Genomic DNA, 12,700 nt, shown 5'->3' on the forward strand with positions numbered 1-12,700 from the left:
GGAGATGATGTGCAATGCCGAGGGCACCCAGGGCTTCAGGGCTGGTATCTCAGCCTAGAAACGTCCGCTCAGAACCACATACCCTACCCCCACCCCCACCGCCACCCCCAAGCGGAAGGAGGACGGAAAAGGAGCAGTCCAGGCGGGCCTGCACACAGTCTCCGGGATGGGAAACCCACTACCCTCAGATCCAACAGGGAGGACGGACTCCCCGCAAGGGCTGGGCTCTGCCCTCTAAGGTCACGTGTCTCTGCCTGAGCCTCTACTGCCAGAATGAAGAGCAGACTCCAAGTCCAGGAGACCTAATTCAAATCCAGCCTCTACAGCTTACTAGCTGTGCCTCCTTGGACCTGGTACTTAACCTCTCTGGTCCTCAGTATTCTCTTCTATGAGACGTGGATGCTAATAAGACCCATCCCAGAGAACTGTTGTAAGATTCCATAAGGTAATGCACACAAACTTCCTGATGCAGTGCCTAGCACAGAGTAGGTGATCCGTTATCAGGAGGCATTCTTTCCAAAGATCTCCTGACTCAGATTCCAGGGTGGCCAGGGTGCATGCTCCAGCTGGACTCACATCTATCTGCCTACTTTACAGAATCCCAGCACCCAGCTCCTCTTTTTTTGTAGCTGGGGAAACTGATCTTCGAAGGGGGATGCGCCCTGGGTCACACAGAGTCTCCTGGTCCCCACGTCCAGAGATTTTCTCCCTCAGTTTTCCCCCCACACCCAGCCATCCTGTGGGCCCCAGAGAGTGGAAGGGCAGGCGGGAGGGCTCAGAGGTCCGTATGTGGGCTCCCAGACATCCTTGGGTACAGAATGGGAACCATGTGAGATGGGAGAAGTGAGGCCTACTGGGGAGCCCCTCCTACAGCCCCACCCTAGCTGCTCCTATGATCCACTGGGACAAAAGCCAGCTGCCCCAAGGAGACAGAGCAAGCCAGGGCAGATGCGGGAGGGAGTGGAGCAAATGGAGGGCCTGGGGCCCTGGGGTGCTGGGGAAGTCTGACCCACCACCCAGATCCAGAGCCTCCGGTGACTACCCAGGCAGGGCGAGGAGACATAAGGCATGGATTATCAGCCGGAGGGATGGGGTCAGGGTGAGATTCGGGGGTCTAGTTACCCAAACTAAAGAGGGATTTCTGGTGATGAAAAATGAAGGGTTTGGATGAGGCCCCATCTTCACTCCCAGGTCCTCCCTCCCTTCAGACCCTGAGCCCAGCCATTTCCAAGGCCTGTACCTCCTGCTGACTGCTCACACCCAAGCCACCCTCCTGAACTCAAAGGAACAGCACCTGTGTGGCCCTGGCACTGAGAAAAAGAGCCTGCAAGCCAGAAGAACCAAGTTCAGGTCTCTCTCGCGGTTTGACCTCAGACAAGTGTCTGCACCTCTCTGGACTTCTGCTTTCCCATTTGAACAATGTAAAGATCAAATCGGATGGTTTCTGAGAACAGGCATGGAGGGACTGAGCCCTCACTGTGGCCAGGCTCTGGGACCAGTGCTGGAGACCTCGCAAAGGATGCAGTGAAGGAGAGGCCAGAGGCAAGATGGTAGAGAGGGTGCCTGTGCAGCCCCCCAGGGACAGGACCGCACCAAGAGGGGGCATGGGGGAGGGCAAGACAAGAGAAATGGTGGCAAGAGCCTGGTGACCGATTGGCACTAGAGCTTCAGGGAAAAAGAGGTGTTCAGGAGGACACCTAGGTTCCTGGCTTGATGCTGGCGATAATACGCAGGGAAGGAACGAGGGATGGGGAGCAGGATGGGGTAGGTGGCATTCAAATTTGGACTCACTGTGTTTGGTCTATCTCAGTGGCAGGCTCTGCATGCAGCTAGATACACAGAGAGGGGTCCGGGCCAGCCCGTGCCCCAGCCCTGGGAAAGGCCATAGCATAGGGTCACTTTTCCCTGTCCCTTTACTCCAAAGCCTATAGCCTCCATATCTAGGGAGTTTTCCTAATCCTCAGAATGGTGAACGTCCATTCATTGCTCAAGGCCCGGCTCTGTGTCCCCAGGGAAGCATCCTCTGACACACCTCTTCCTCTTTCTGTCCTCTGAGGAAACTCCTATGCCACCCCTGGTCACAGCAGGCAGCATGCTGGATTGTGTGGTCCCTCTCTCTCCCTTATTAGGCTGCGAGCATCTTGGTCATTCACATATCCCCAGGGCAGAGCGCAAGATCTGGCATATAGAAGGCACCCAGCAAATGTTGGTTCATTGAATAAAGAAATGAATGAGTGCCTGTATGAGTGATTGAATTTGTGAAAAAATATAGACCTTCTATGCGTGAGTAAGGGTCCAGGGCCAGCCTCATCAAGGTGACTGCCAGCCCATCCATCTGCTGTGACAACTACGAAAAGTGTCAGTACTCTGCCTCAGTTTCCCTGACCTTCCCAGCTGGGCCCTTGGCCAGCACCCTCAACACCCTCACAGGCCCAGCTCCACCCCAGGCCCTGAGCCCCTCCCAGCTAAGGTGGCCAGGACCCCCTTCCCTACACCCTGCTCCCCCCACCCAATCCCCCTGACATGGGGTGGGGTTTCCCTCTGCATACCCCCCCCCCACCCTGGGCTCCACCCCAATCACATGCTCTCCTGGCAACTCTACTGGGGAGTTGGATTTTAAAGCTCCTGGAGCGCTTTCACCCCTGCTGTGTCCCACCCACTATTTGGAAATCCGTAGATGACTCTTACCTGAATCACTCAGGGGCCCAGCCCCACCCAGCCCCACCTCTGGAGGCAGCTTCACAGCCAGACAGGAAAGCTCTGGAATCAGCCCAACATCTCTTCAAATTCCCCTCCGCATTTCTGACCAGTTTTCAGTATGACCTTAGGTAGCCAACTGCCCTTCTTGGGCCTCAGTTTCCCCATCTGTAAAATGGAGTTCATAATTCCATTCTCGTAAGAGTCATTGTGAGGACAAAATAAGATTAAGTGCATGATTCTGAGCAAGATTATAGGCATGACCAACTTCCAGTAGGAACTCAATGTTAATTCTTTATCTGTTCTCCCTAACATTCCCTATCTGAGCAGGAGGGTTTCATACAAAGTTCACTTCCTCCTCTTTACCTCCTCAGTGCCAGGCTGAGGTTGAGCATTGGTGGTAATAATAATGATTGTTAATATTTCGAGTACCTACTGCGGGCCAGGCAGCGTGCTGTGTATTTCACATGCACTATCACATGTAATTTTCTCAACAGCCCTACACAGTATTATCACCTCCATTTTACAGAGAAAGAAACTGAGGCCCAGAGAGCTGACATGACTTATCCAAGGTTGCACAACTAGTAAGGGATAGGTTTCAAGGCCCAGTCCCCTTGTTCTGAAATACCAGGTACCACATAACCTAAGCCCCAGCAGGGCTAGCCAGTGTTTGGCGTTAGTTAAGAAGAAACAGGACTTCCCCGGTGGCGCAGTGGTTAAGAATCCGCCTGCTAATGCAGGGGACACGGGTTCGAGCCCTGGTCCGGGAAGATCCCACATGCCGCGGAGAAACTAAGCCCGTGCACCACAACTACCGAGCCTGCGCTCTAGAGCCCGCGAGCCACAGCTACCGAGCCCGCACGCCTAGAGCCTGTGCTCCACAACAAGAGAAGCCACCGCAATGAGAAGCCTGCGCACCGCAACGAAGAGTAGCCCCTGCTCGCCGCAACTAGAGAAAGCCCATGGACAGCAACGAAGACCCAATGCAGCCAAAATAAATAAATTTTTAAATTTTTTTTAAAAAAGGAGGAAACAGAAATGCACTGTTGGGGGTGGCGGGGTGGGGGGTTGGATGGGACAGAGTTGGGGGAGGCTAGGGGGTCCAATTTAAGCAGCATAATTCAGCTGAGAAGCTAAGCACCTAGAATCACGAAATGTTTTCACATTCCTCACATTGAAATCCTCACAACAGCTCCAAAAGGAAAGTATTAAGCATTATCCCCATTACGCAAAAGAGGAAACTGAGACACAAAGATTTCCCTAGACTGTGCGGTGAAGAGCACATGCTAAGGGGTTTTGGTGCAACGTCTCCTTTATAACTTATAACAGCTCCATGAGATAGATTCTCTTCTTGTCCCCGTTTTTGTAAACAGGAAAACTGACCGCTAAAGGCCACGGGCTAGTAGATGGCAGAGCTGGAATCAGAGCTCTGGTCTGTTTGATGTCAAGTCTACAACGTAACTCCCTGCCTCACTCCATCCTTGGCTCTCTTGAATCCCAAGCCATCTGAGTAATCTTTGAGGGTCAGACATCAGCTCCTGGGATCTGGGGGCCCAGCCGCCTGTGACTGAACAGCTGGAGGAGCTGGGAAAGAACCACTGTCTTGTGAAGGGACAATAAATGCTCTGGAGGTTGCTCGGGCAAGAAAATATCAGTCCCTGCATCCCCCTCCTCCTCCATCACAGTTGAAGAGGAGCCGCTTCCATGGTCCTCCTTTGGTGGTGACATACGCTCCTAACTCTGCTGAGAACCTTCAATAGCTCCCACTGCCCCCAGCCCTTAGCCTGGCTAAGTCTCATCTTTCCCTGAGCAGCAGGACGTCATAGAAAGAGCCCTGGAATGGAGGCCCCGAAGGTGTGGTCCTTGGGCAAGTCACTCTTCTCCTTCCTGGACCTCAGTTTCCCAACTTACTAAATAAGCCTGTTGAATTAGATGTGCTGAAGGAGAGGAACAGGGGTCTCGGAGTCAGGAGGCACTGGATTTGGAGCCCAGCTTCCATATTCAATGTTGCGGCCAGTCATATGTCATCTCTGAGGCTCAGTTTCCTCATCTGGAAATGAGGACCATAATAATATCTATTCCCTGGGACCATTGTGAAGATAAAACCACTCAACTCTGGCACTCGGGAGATACTTGGTAAATGATCGTTACTGGTGGAATTAGTAGTAGTAGTAGTATTAAATAATTAATATTAATTAATAATTAATTCGATTCAGTCAGTGTGGTCCTAGATGTGAAAAAAACTTGTTCTGGACACCAAAAAGTAGTTAAGAGAGAATGGTTGCAGGCAGGTGCTAGCTTAGCGTACTACGAATGCATTTGCCTACCCATAGCAAAGTCCCAAATATGGAAGCTTAAACAAAAAAAAAAAAAAAAAAGAAAGGAAGAGGATTCTTGCTCTGGAATGACAGGCCCAGAGGTAAACTGCCCAGGCCCCTTGGCTGCTGGAGAATGCCATCAGGAGGCCAGGCTCTTTCCATCTTTCTGTGCCGTCACTCTCAGAATGCGTTGTGTCCGCCAGCCTGTGTTCCAGGCAGGAAAGGATAGAAAGGGAAGAGGCAGCCCCAGCTGAGTTCCACCCGCGTCTCTTTCACCAGGACTGCGTCATGTGACCTCGCTTGCCCGCAAAGGAGATTGGGAAATTGAGTTTTGGGGATTAAGCAGGGAGGGATAGGGAGTTGGAAATGGAGATGGGGCCAGCTGTGTCTGCCAGACTCAGAAGAGTCTCTTTCTGGTGTGGGCTGTGGTTTCTGACGTGTGGCTTCTCCAGAGAACCCAAGAACAGGTATGTGCTGCCGACTCCAGAGGCGAGCAGGCCTTGCCTGGCCCAGGAGAGGGTCTGAGAATTGCAGAACCACAGCAGGTCAGAGACAGGCACTCCTTGAGACAAGGTCCAACCCAGCACCACTCAGTGTCAGACTCGGAGGGTCAGAACAAGGCAGGGGCTTGCCCAGAGCGGCCAGTCTCTTTCCTCTGTGTCCTATGGCCTCTCATAAAATGACCAACCTTGGAACAAGTCACCCATGAAACAGTGGTGCCCCAATGCAAGGGCATCTCATCCTCTGAAGCTCTGCACCCAATGAACTGAAAACGTAGGGGGCAAGAATTCACACTTCCAACCAACTCTTCAGTTCTCAGGCAAGAGCCTTAGAAGTCCATTTTCTGGAGCCTTTCAGATAGAACTGGACAGACTCATCACTCGCATGGGATGTGTGCTCCTGCTTTAGCACCTCAGTAATAACTTACCGTCACTCAGACATACACAGTTTAGAAAAACATTTTCACTTACATCATCTTCTCTTTTGATCCACACAGAAACCTTCTGACGTAGGTGTTTTAGCCCCTGAATAAGCCAGGGTTGTCTCTATGACAACCGACACACACTCAATTCCAACTGATTTTGGCGAAAGAAGGAGAAGAGTTGGCTCCCAAGCTGAAAAACTGGGGACAGGTATGGCTGCATCCAGGTGTCAGGCTTCCCCTCTCTCTGTCTCTGTCTGTCTCTGTCTGTGTGACTCTCTGTCTCTCTCTCTTTGATCTTTTTTTTCCTTCTTGTTGGCTTCACTCTCAGCAGGTGCTCCCCAAGCACTTGGGCAGCTCCAAACTTACACAGTCCTAACACTCCGATCCCATATGAAAAGAGAATCTCTTTCCTGGACACTTCTGATTGCTCCGGCTTAGCTCACGTGCCCATCCCTGAACCAAATGCTGTGAGCAGGAGGATGGAATGTCCTGATTCTAACTGGCCAGTCCTAGACCATGTGCCCACATGAACTGAGAATGAGAGAGGGATGTTCCCCCAAAAGAAAACTGGGTACAAAAGAAGGAAGGGATGAAGGCCAGGCAGAGGCAACTGACGTCCAGCAGCATTCCGCTTCCCCATCTGACAAACGAGGAAGCCAAGGCTCAGAGAGGTAAGCGGCTTTCGCCTGAAACCTCAGGGCTGGTAGGAAGGGAGGCTCTCTTGCCTTTGGCCGTGAGCCTGGATGGAGAGAAGAGGGGAGGGCTATGGGGGTGAGAGGTCCCCTGCCTTTCCGGAGCCTGGCAGGCTTCAGAGCTGCCCGGAGAGGGAGGGAGAAGGGTTTGGAGGGATGCTGGAATCCAAAGCTGCTTCTCCTCTGTACTTCCTGGTGTTTGCTTGAGCAGGAAAGGATGTTCATGTTTGTTGAACAACCAAGGCTTGCCAGCTACTTCTGGGCACTTCACAGACCACATTTTTCAGAGTTGAGGCTCGCAGAGGTGAAGCGACTTGTCCAAGTCACGAAATCTTGGAATGGCAGGGCTGGGACTCAATCCAGGTCTGGAATGACTCCAAAGCCAGTACTGTTTTCTTGAGTGTTTCTCAACAGGGCACTATTGACATTTTGTGTAAGATTTCCCCACACAGGGCAGGAAGTTTAGCCGGCTAATGGTAAGCTCAGTCACGGCAATAACCAAAAGTTGCTCCATGCATTTCTAACCTCCTGTGCTCCCTCTAGGAGGCTACATCTGCCTCTGGTTGAGAACCAGAACACCACGCTGACCGAGCCTGGTGCTTCTCTATGGACTCAGGGCCTGACACAGAGAAAGCACTTAATAAGTGTTTGATGAATGAACAAATGAAACATTCTGGAGTCAAAGAGGACTAGGTGCAAATCCCAGCTCTACCACTTACTAGCTGTATGGTGTCGAGCAAGTTACTTAACCCTTCTGTGCCTCAGTTTCCACATCTGTAAGATGGGGAGAACACCAGCACCATCTTCATAGGGTTGTTATAAGGATTCAACAAGTTAATTCTTATAAAATGCTTAGGACATTGCCTGAGGCTTAATGAGCTCTGTATCAGTATTTCTTAAATAAATGAGCTAATAAATGAATGAATGAATGAATGACTATCGCTTATACACATACACACACACAATCAGGAGTATACAGTCTACAAATACTTTCATATTTGTTATCTCATTTGATTGTCTCCCTTACTCTAAAAAGGAAGGTTATGCACATTTTACAGATGAGGAAACTCACTTAAGAGGTGAGACAACTTGGCTAGGGTCTTCCAGTTGTTCAGCTGTAGCTCCAGAATTTCAAACTCTGGCTTCTCTGTATTTTCCACCCCCTGCAAATACACACTTTTCAGCCATGAATGAACACGTGAAGGCTTTCAGAGGGCCTGGACAGGCAGGGGCCGACCTGCCCCCGAAGCTGTGAAGAACCAATTTCTCGTCTATCCAACCTGGGGCTCTCTCATGGGGCTGCCCATGCTCTGTGGCGGGGTGTGTGTGTGTGTATGTGACTCACCAAGGGGTTGGGGAGCGAGGAGGCCCAGCCATGCGGCCAGGACTGCAGGACCACAAGAAAGAACTGGGTGGTGAGTGAGGACTGGCCAACTGCCTGCCCACAGCCTCCCACTCTCTGAGGAGAGGAGCACTGGCTCTGAGGACACCCCAGAGCCCCCAAATCTAAACCCTCAGGACAGGAAGTGGCTGTCTCCCAGGGTATCGAGCACCCAGCACACAGGAGTGACCTCACTGCTCTGTGATTCCTTTCAAATTCACTCCATCCATCCTGCAGACACTCATGAGAAGGCCTCTTGGCCAACCTCCAGATGGGCTGCTGGAGAGTTGTGCTCTCAAGGAGATCTCAGATAATGGGGTGAGCCTCAGAGGAACAGAAGACAGAGAATGGGGTACTGCTGGGGATATACACACACATTTGGGCACATACATATATGCAATGAGATTCCGTTCTTTCCATGCCAAGATTCAAGTCACAGCTTTAGTGAGCCTCCATAGCAGTGGAAGCGTAGAGCGGTAGAAAGCTGGAGAAACACTGGGATGGACCACACCTCAGCTACTTCCCTTCACCAGGTCTCTCCTTGTTGGTGTCTCACTTCGCCTTTCTTCCCCGGCAGCAGAACTTCCATTATGCTGGAGTCCTCCTCGCTCCCGTCCACTTGGAATCTTTAACGTTCTTATCCAGACCAACCCAACCTAATTCAGCTCCACCCACCTCAATTCTCCTAAATTCAACTCCAGTCAACCCAGCTCAACTTATTTCCACCCAACCCACCCAAATCCAACCCAACCCAATTCAACCAAACTCTGCTCCACTCCACTCAGCCCAAACTAACCCATCTCAACACAACCCAACTCGGTTTAACTCTACAAAATTCAATTCAAGGAACATCAGCTCAGCTCAGGTCCACTCAGCCAAACCCAAATCCAGCTCTATTCAATCCAACCAAACTAAATTTTATTCAACCCAACCCACCCCAGCGTGACATAACACAACTCTAATCCACCCAAACCAAACTCAACACACTCAACCCAACTCAACACAACTCAACTCAACTAAACCCTTCCCTACCCAGCTCGATTCTTCTCCTTTTGCATCTCCTCTTTCTGTCTGACACTAAATACTTGCTTCCCAATCCTGCCCCATTGGCAGATTCCCTATCCTTCCCTAAATAGTGAGACACTGAATTAATACCTGATCTACAAGAAGATGGGAAAAGTTTCCTTTGGACTATCTACCTCCTTGCTTTTCTCCCTGTGCTAACCACATCCCCCTACAGATAATAACCTTCATCTCTGACTCCCCACCACTCTCCCCTCCCCATTCATGAAACCCCGAGGCCATGAAGCCTCAGAGACCTCAAGCCTGTGTGGGCTCTCAGCGCTGCACACCCTGCCCCCATGGAGGTGAGGTCTGGCGGACATTTAGACTGGGCAGCAGGGAGGGTCCCGGCCCCAGAAGAAATTTGATGGGCAGAAGAGGGGCCACCAGACCTGGGCACCTTGCAGGCAAAAGTAGGATCTGGCTTGACCCCCAGGGAGCAGAGGCTCTGCCGCTAGCTTTTCTGCCCCATCCACCGAGCTCTCTTTCCACTCCTTTATGGCCCTGCCTTCCTTTTCCTGCCTTATCGCTCAGTCTTCGTCTCTGTATCTCTGTCTCTCTCTGTCATTATCTCTCTGTGTGGGTGGCCCTGTTTCATCATCTCTATCTTGGACGCTCTCTTCCTCTTTTACCACCTCGTGTTGCTAGCCTTCCTCTTGCTGACTCTCCTCCTGTCTCTGTTTCTATTTCTGGTACAATCTGCTTCATGTACTAAGCTCTAGCTGGGGGGTTATTTCTCCCTCCATCCCCTCTGCCTCTTCCCGACGGAGAGAACCACAGTCACCCCGGGCTGCCTGGGAACCACTCATGCATGAGCTAAAACTGCTTCCCTCAGAAGGAAAGAAATCAGAACCATACACCCTAGAGTTGGAAGGGAATTTAGGCCAATCTTCCCATTTTATGGATGGGGAAACTGAGCCCCGGAGGCTGCAGGGGGCTTGCCCAAGATCATTCAGAGTTAGCAGAGTGAGAATGAGGTCCTCCTGAGCTGGAGACCCCAGACTCTGAACCTAGAGGAGGAAGGTGGGGAACCAGACTGGCTGGGAGGTGGGTGGGAGGACAGTAGCACCCACCGCAGAAGCCATCTCCAAGACCAAGAGAATTATGTGCCTTCCCACAGCATCTCAGAGCAGTGCCTCCCTGTCAGTCACTCTGTCTGTCTCTCTCTTAGTAAAGTGTATCCCCTGGGGGGGGAGGGGTAGAAAGGAGACAAGAGACAACCGGGTTGCCCCTCTGGTGAGGGTCATTCACCACTGACCCCGACCTTTCCCACCTCTTGAGGTCAGGACCCAACATGGCACAAAAGCACAATTCTGAGAGCACAACGGGGAAGACTTCATGGGCCCAGGGGAGAGGAGGAAGCCAGGCTTTGGCCTCCTGCAAGAGAGCCACAGCCTGTGAGGGTCAGGGCTGGGGTTTTAGCCAGACTGAATCCAGAATGCAGCCATTGGGCCCTTGGCCGCAGGCTCCCCGCCCAGCCAGGCACAGCCCCCCAAGACCGTCCTGGTCTCGGTCAGGGTGAGCCTACAGGCCCAGCGCCAGGACCGCATTCCTCTCTGGCCGCACCCCCATCAGCCTCCTGGTCAGTCCGGGCTCCAGCAGGAAGCAAGCGAGGCCCAGCCAGGGAGGCGGCCCTGCTCCAGCCCAGAAGTGAGGCCCCAGCTCTCTCCTCCTCAGCCATGACTGGCTGTACCTCTAACTGCTCTGAGATGCTCCCTCGGCAGCTCAGAGTTCCTGGGCAGGCACTGGCCAGCCTTCCTCAGAATTCTAGGATGTCTGAAAATAGAAAGGAGAAGAGAAGTCTGCGGTCTGTGTGGTGGGCAGAGAGAAGCTGGGAAGGGGAGGGGTGGGGGAGGAATGAGTTTCTAGGCACATGGACAGACGCCGCCAGGACTGGCTCTGACCTGACCTCCAGTACCCTCCACCCTCCTCCTCGAAGCCCCTGCTTCCTGCCTCTCTGTAGAAAGGGCCCAACCCTCCACCAAACAGATCAGGAGACTTCGGCCCAGAGGGGGAAGCAGTTTGCCGGAAGACACATAGCAGAGAAGCAGCCAGAAGCTGGGGTTCCTGACCCTTAGACCCGGCTCCTTCCCCAGCAGGCTCTCAGGGTGGAGTTTCTTATGGGCTCCTAGCTCACCCCATCCGCACAAGAGGCCAGATTCAGGCAGGTTACTCCCCACATGAATTGTCCCAACCCCAGGAGTGCCCTGGTCCTCAGAACCCCCAGCTCAGCCTGGTCCAGCTCCCTCCCAGAGGCCTTGGGAAAGCAGGGCCCTCCTCCTCCTCTGCTGACCTCCGCCTGGGCTGGCTCTTCCTTCCCCTTTCCCCAGCACCCCTCTCCCCACCCCAACCCTGGGCCCAGCAGAGCTGGTGGGAGACAGAGGGGGAATCTGAGCCCCTGCTGGATCTCAAGGCAGGCCACGTACCCGGCCCAGGCACAGAGCTCAAAGGGCTGGAGCCCATGCACTCCCACCCACCAGGCAGTCTGCGTCTTGGAAGGTCCTCGGGCATGTGAAGCTGAGGTCTGCTTCCCCGGCTTCCCCGCTGGCCCTGCTGCTGCCTCTGGATCTCACGGCACAGGTCTGCCTGATGGCTCCTCGGAGGTGGACCAGCTGCCATCACCTTCCCTGGCAGTAAGTTTGTTTCAAGAGGCTACGAGTGCCAGTTCCTCCATGAGGTGTGAGTCCTGCCTCAGCCCCTGCTGGCTGGGGGACCTGCGAGGCTGCCCTGTGTACCTAGTCGTAAGACTGATCTTCATCAGTATCCTTTCGTCTTTGTAGTGAATTATCCAACTCGAGGGCACCTCCTGAACTTGCCGTTGGTGTCAGAAGTGAGGCAGGTTTGTGTGCAGACTGTGACCTCTGACCTTGTAGTTGGCCCCAACTTACTGCAGCTTCATTCACTGACTCCTCACGATAACCCTCTGAAGTAGGGACAGTCACCATCAAGGCTGTTTTCCAGATTGGGAAACTGAGTTAAGTCACCTGACCAAGGTTGCACAGTTGGCAGATGAGATTTGAGAGCAGGCAGCCAGGCCCAACTGGGAGAGCCAGAGGGGGATCAGAGGGGGGCTGCCAGGAGACAGTTCCCTGAGAGGGTTCCCCAGTAAAGAGGCTGAACTTTGTCCTGGGGTCAATGGGGAACCATTGATGGCTTTAAGCAGGGAGCGATGTGTGTAGCTGTGGGTTTTAGCAGGGTCCCTCTGGATGCAGCATGGAGAGTGGATTGCAGACAGGTCCGAGTGAGAGAAGAAAACATAGGTGAGGCCACTGCAGCAGACCAGGTGAGGAAGATGGTGTCTGGACCTGATCCGTGGGCCTGGGAATGGAGAGCGATGGACACGTTCCAGGTCTGCCTAAAAGGTAGACTTGACAGGACTTGGGGACAGACTGAATTTAGGGCGTAATAGAGCAGGAAGAGCCGAGGGTAACTCCCAGGCTTCTGGATTAGACAATTAGTGTGCTAAGTCCCCGAGACAGGGGAGAACAGAGGAAGAACAGATTTGGGGTGGGCCATGCCACTACTAATGGTCCTAGAGTCCTGAAGGGGTTAATGACCCAGAACAGGGCCGTCCCTTCCCCATGACACAGGGTCCCTTGTCTGGACCAGGACTGCGGCTAGCTCC

This window comes from Eschrichtius robustus, chromosome 10, assembly GCF_028021215.1.
Source record: "Eschrichtius robustus isolate mEscRob2 chromosome 10, mEscRob2.pri, whole genome shotgun sequence".
Classification (NCBI taxonomy): Eukaryota; Metazoa; Chordata; class Mammalia; order Artiodactyla; family Eschrichtiidae; genus Eschrichtius; species Eschrichtius robustus.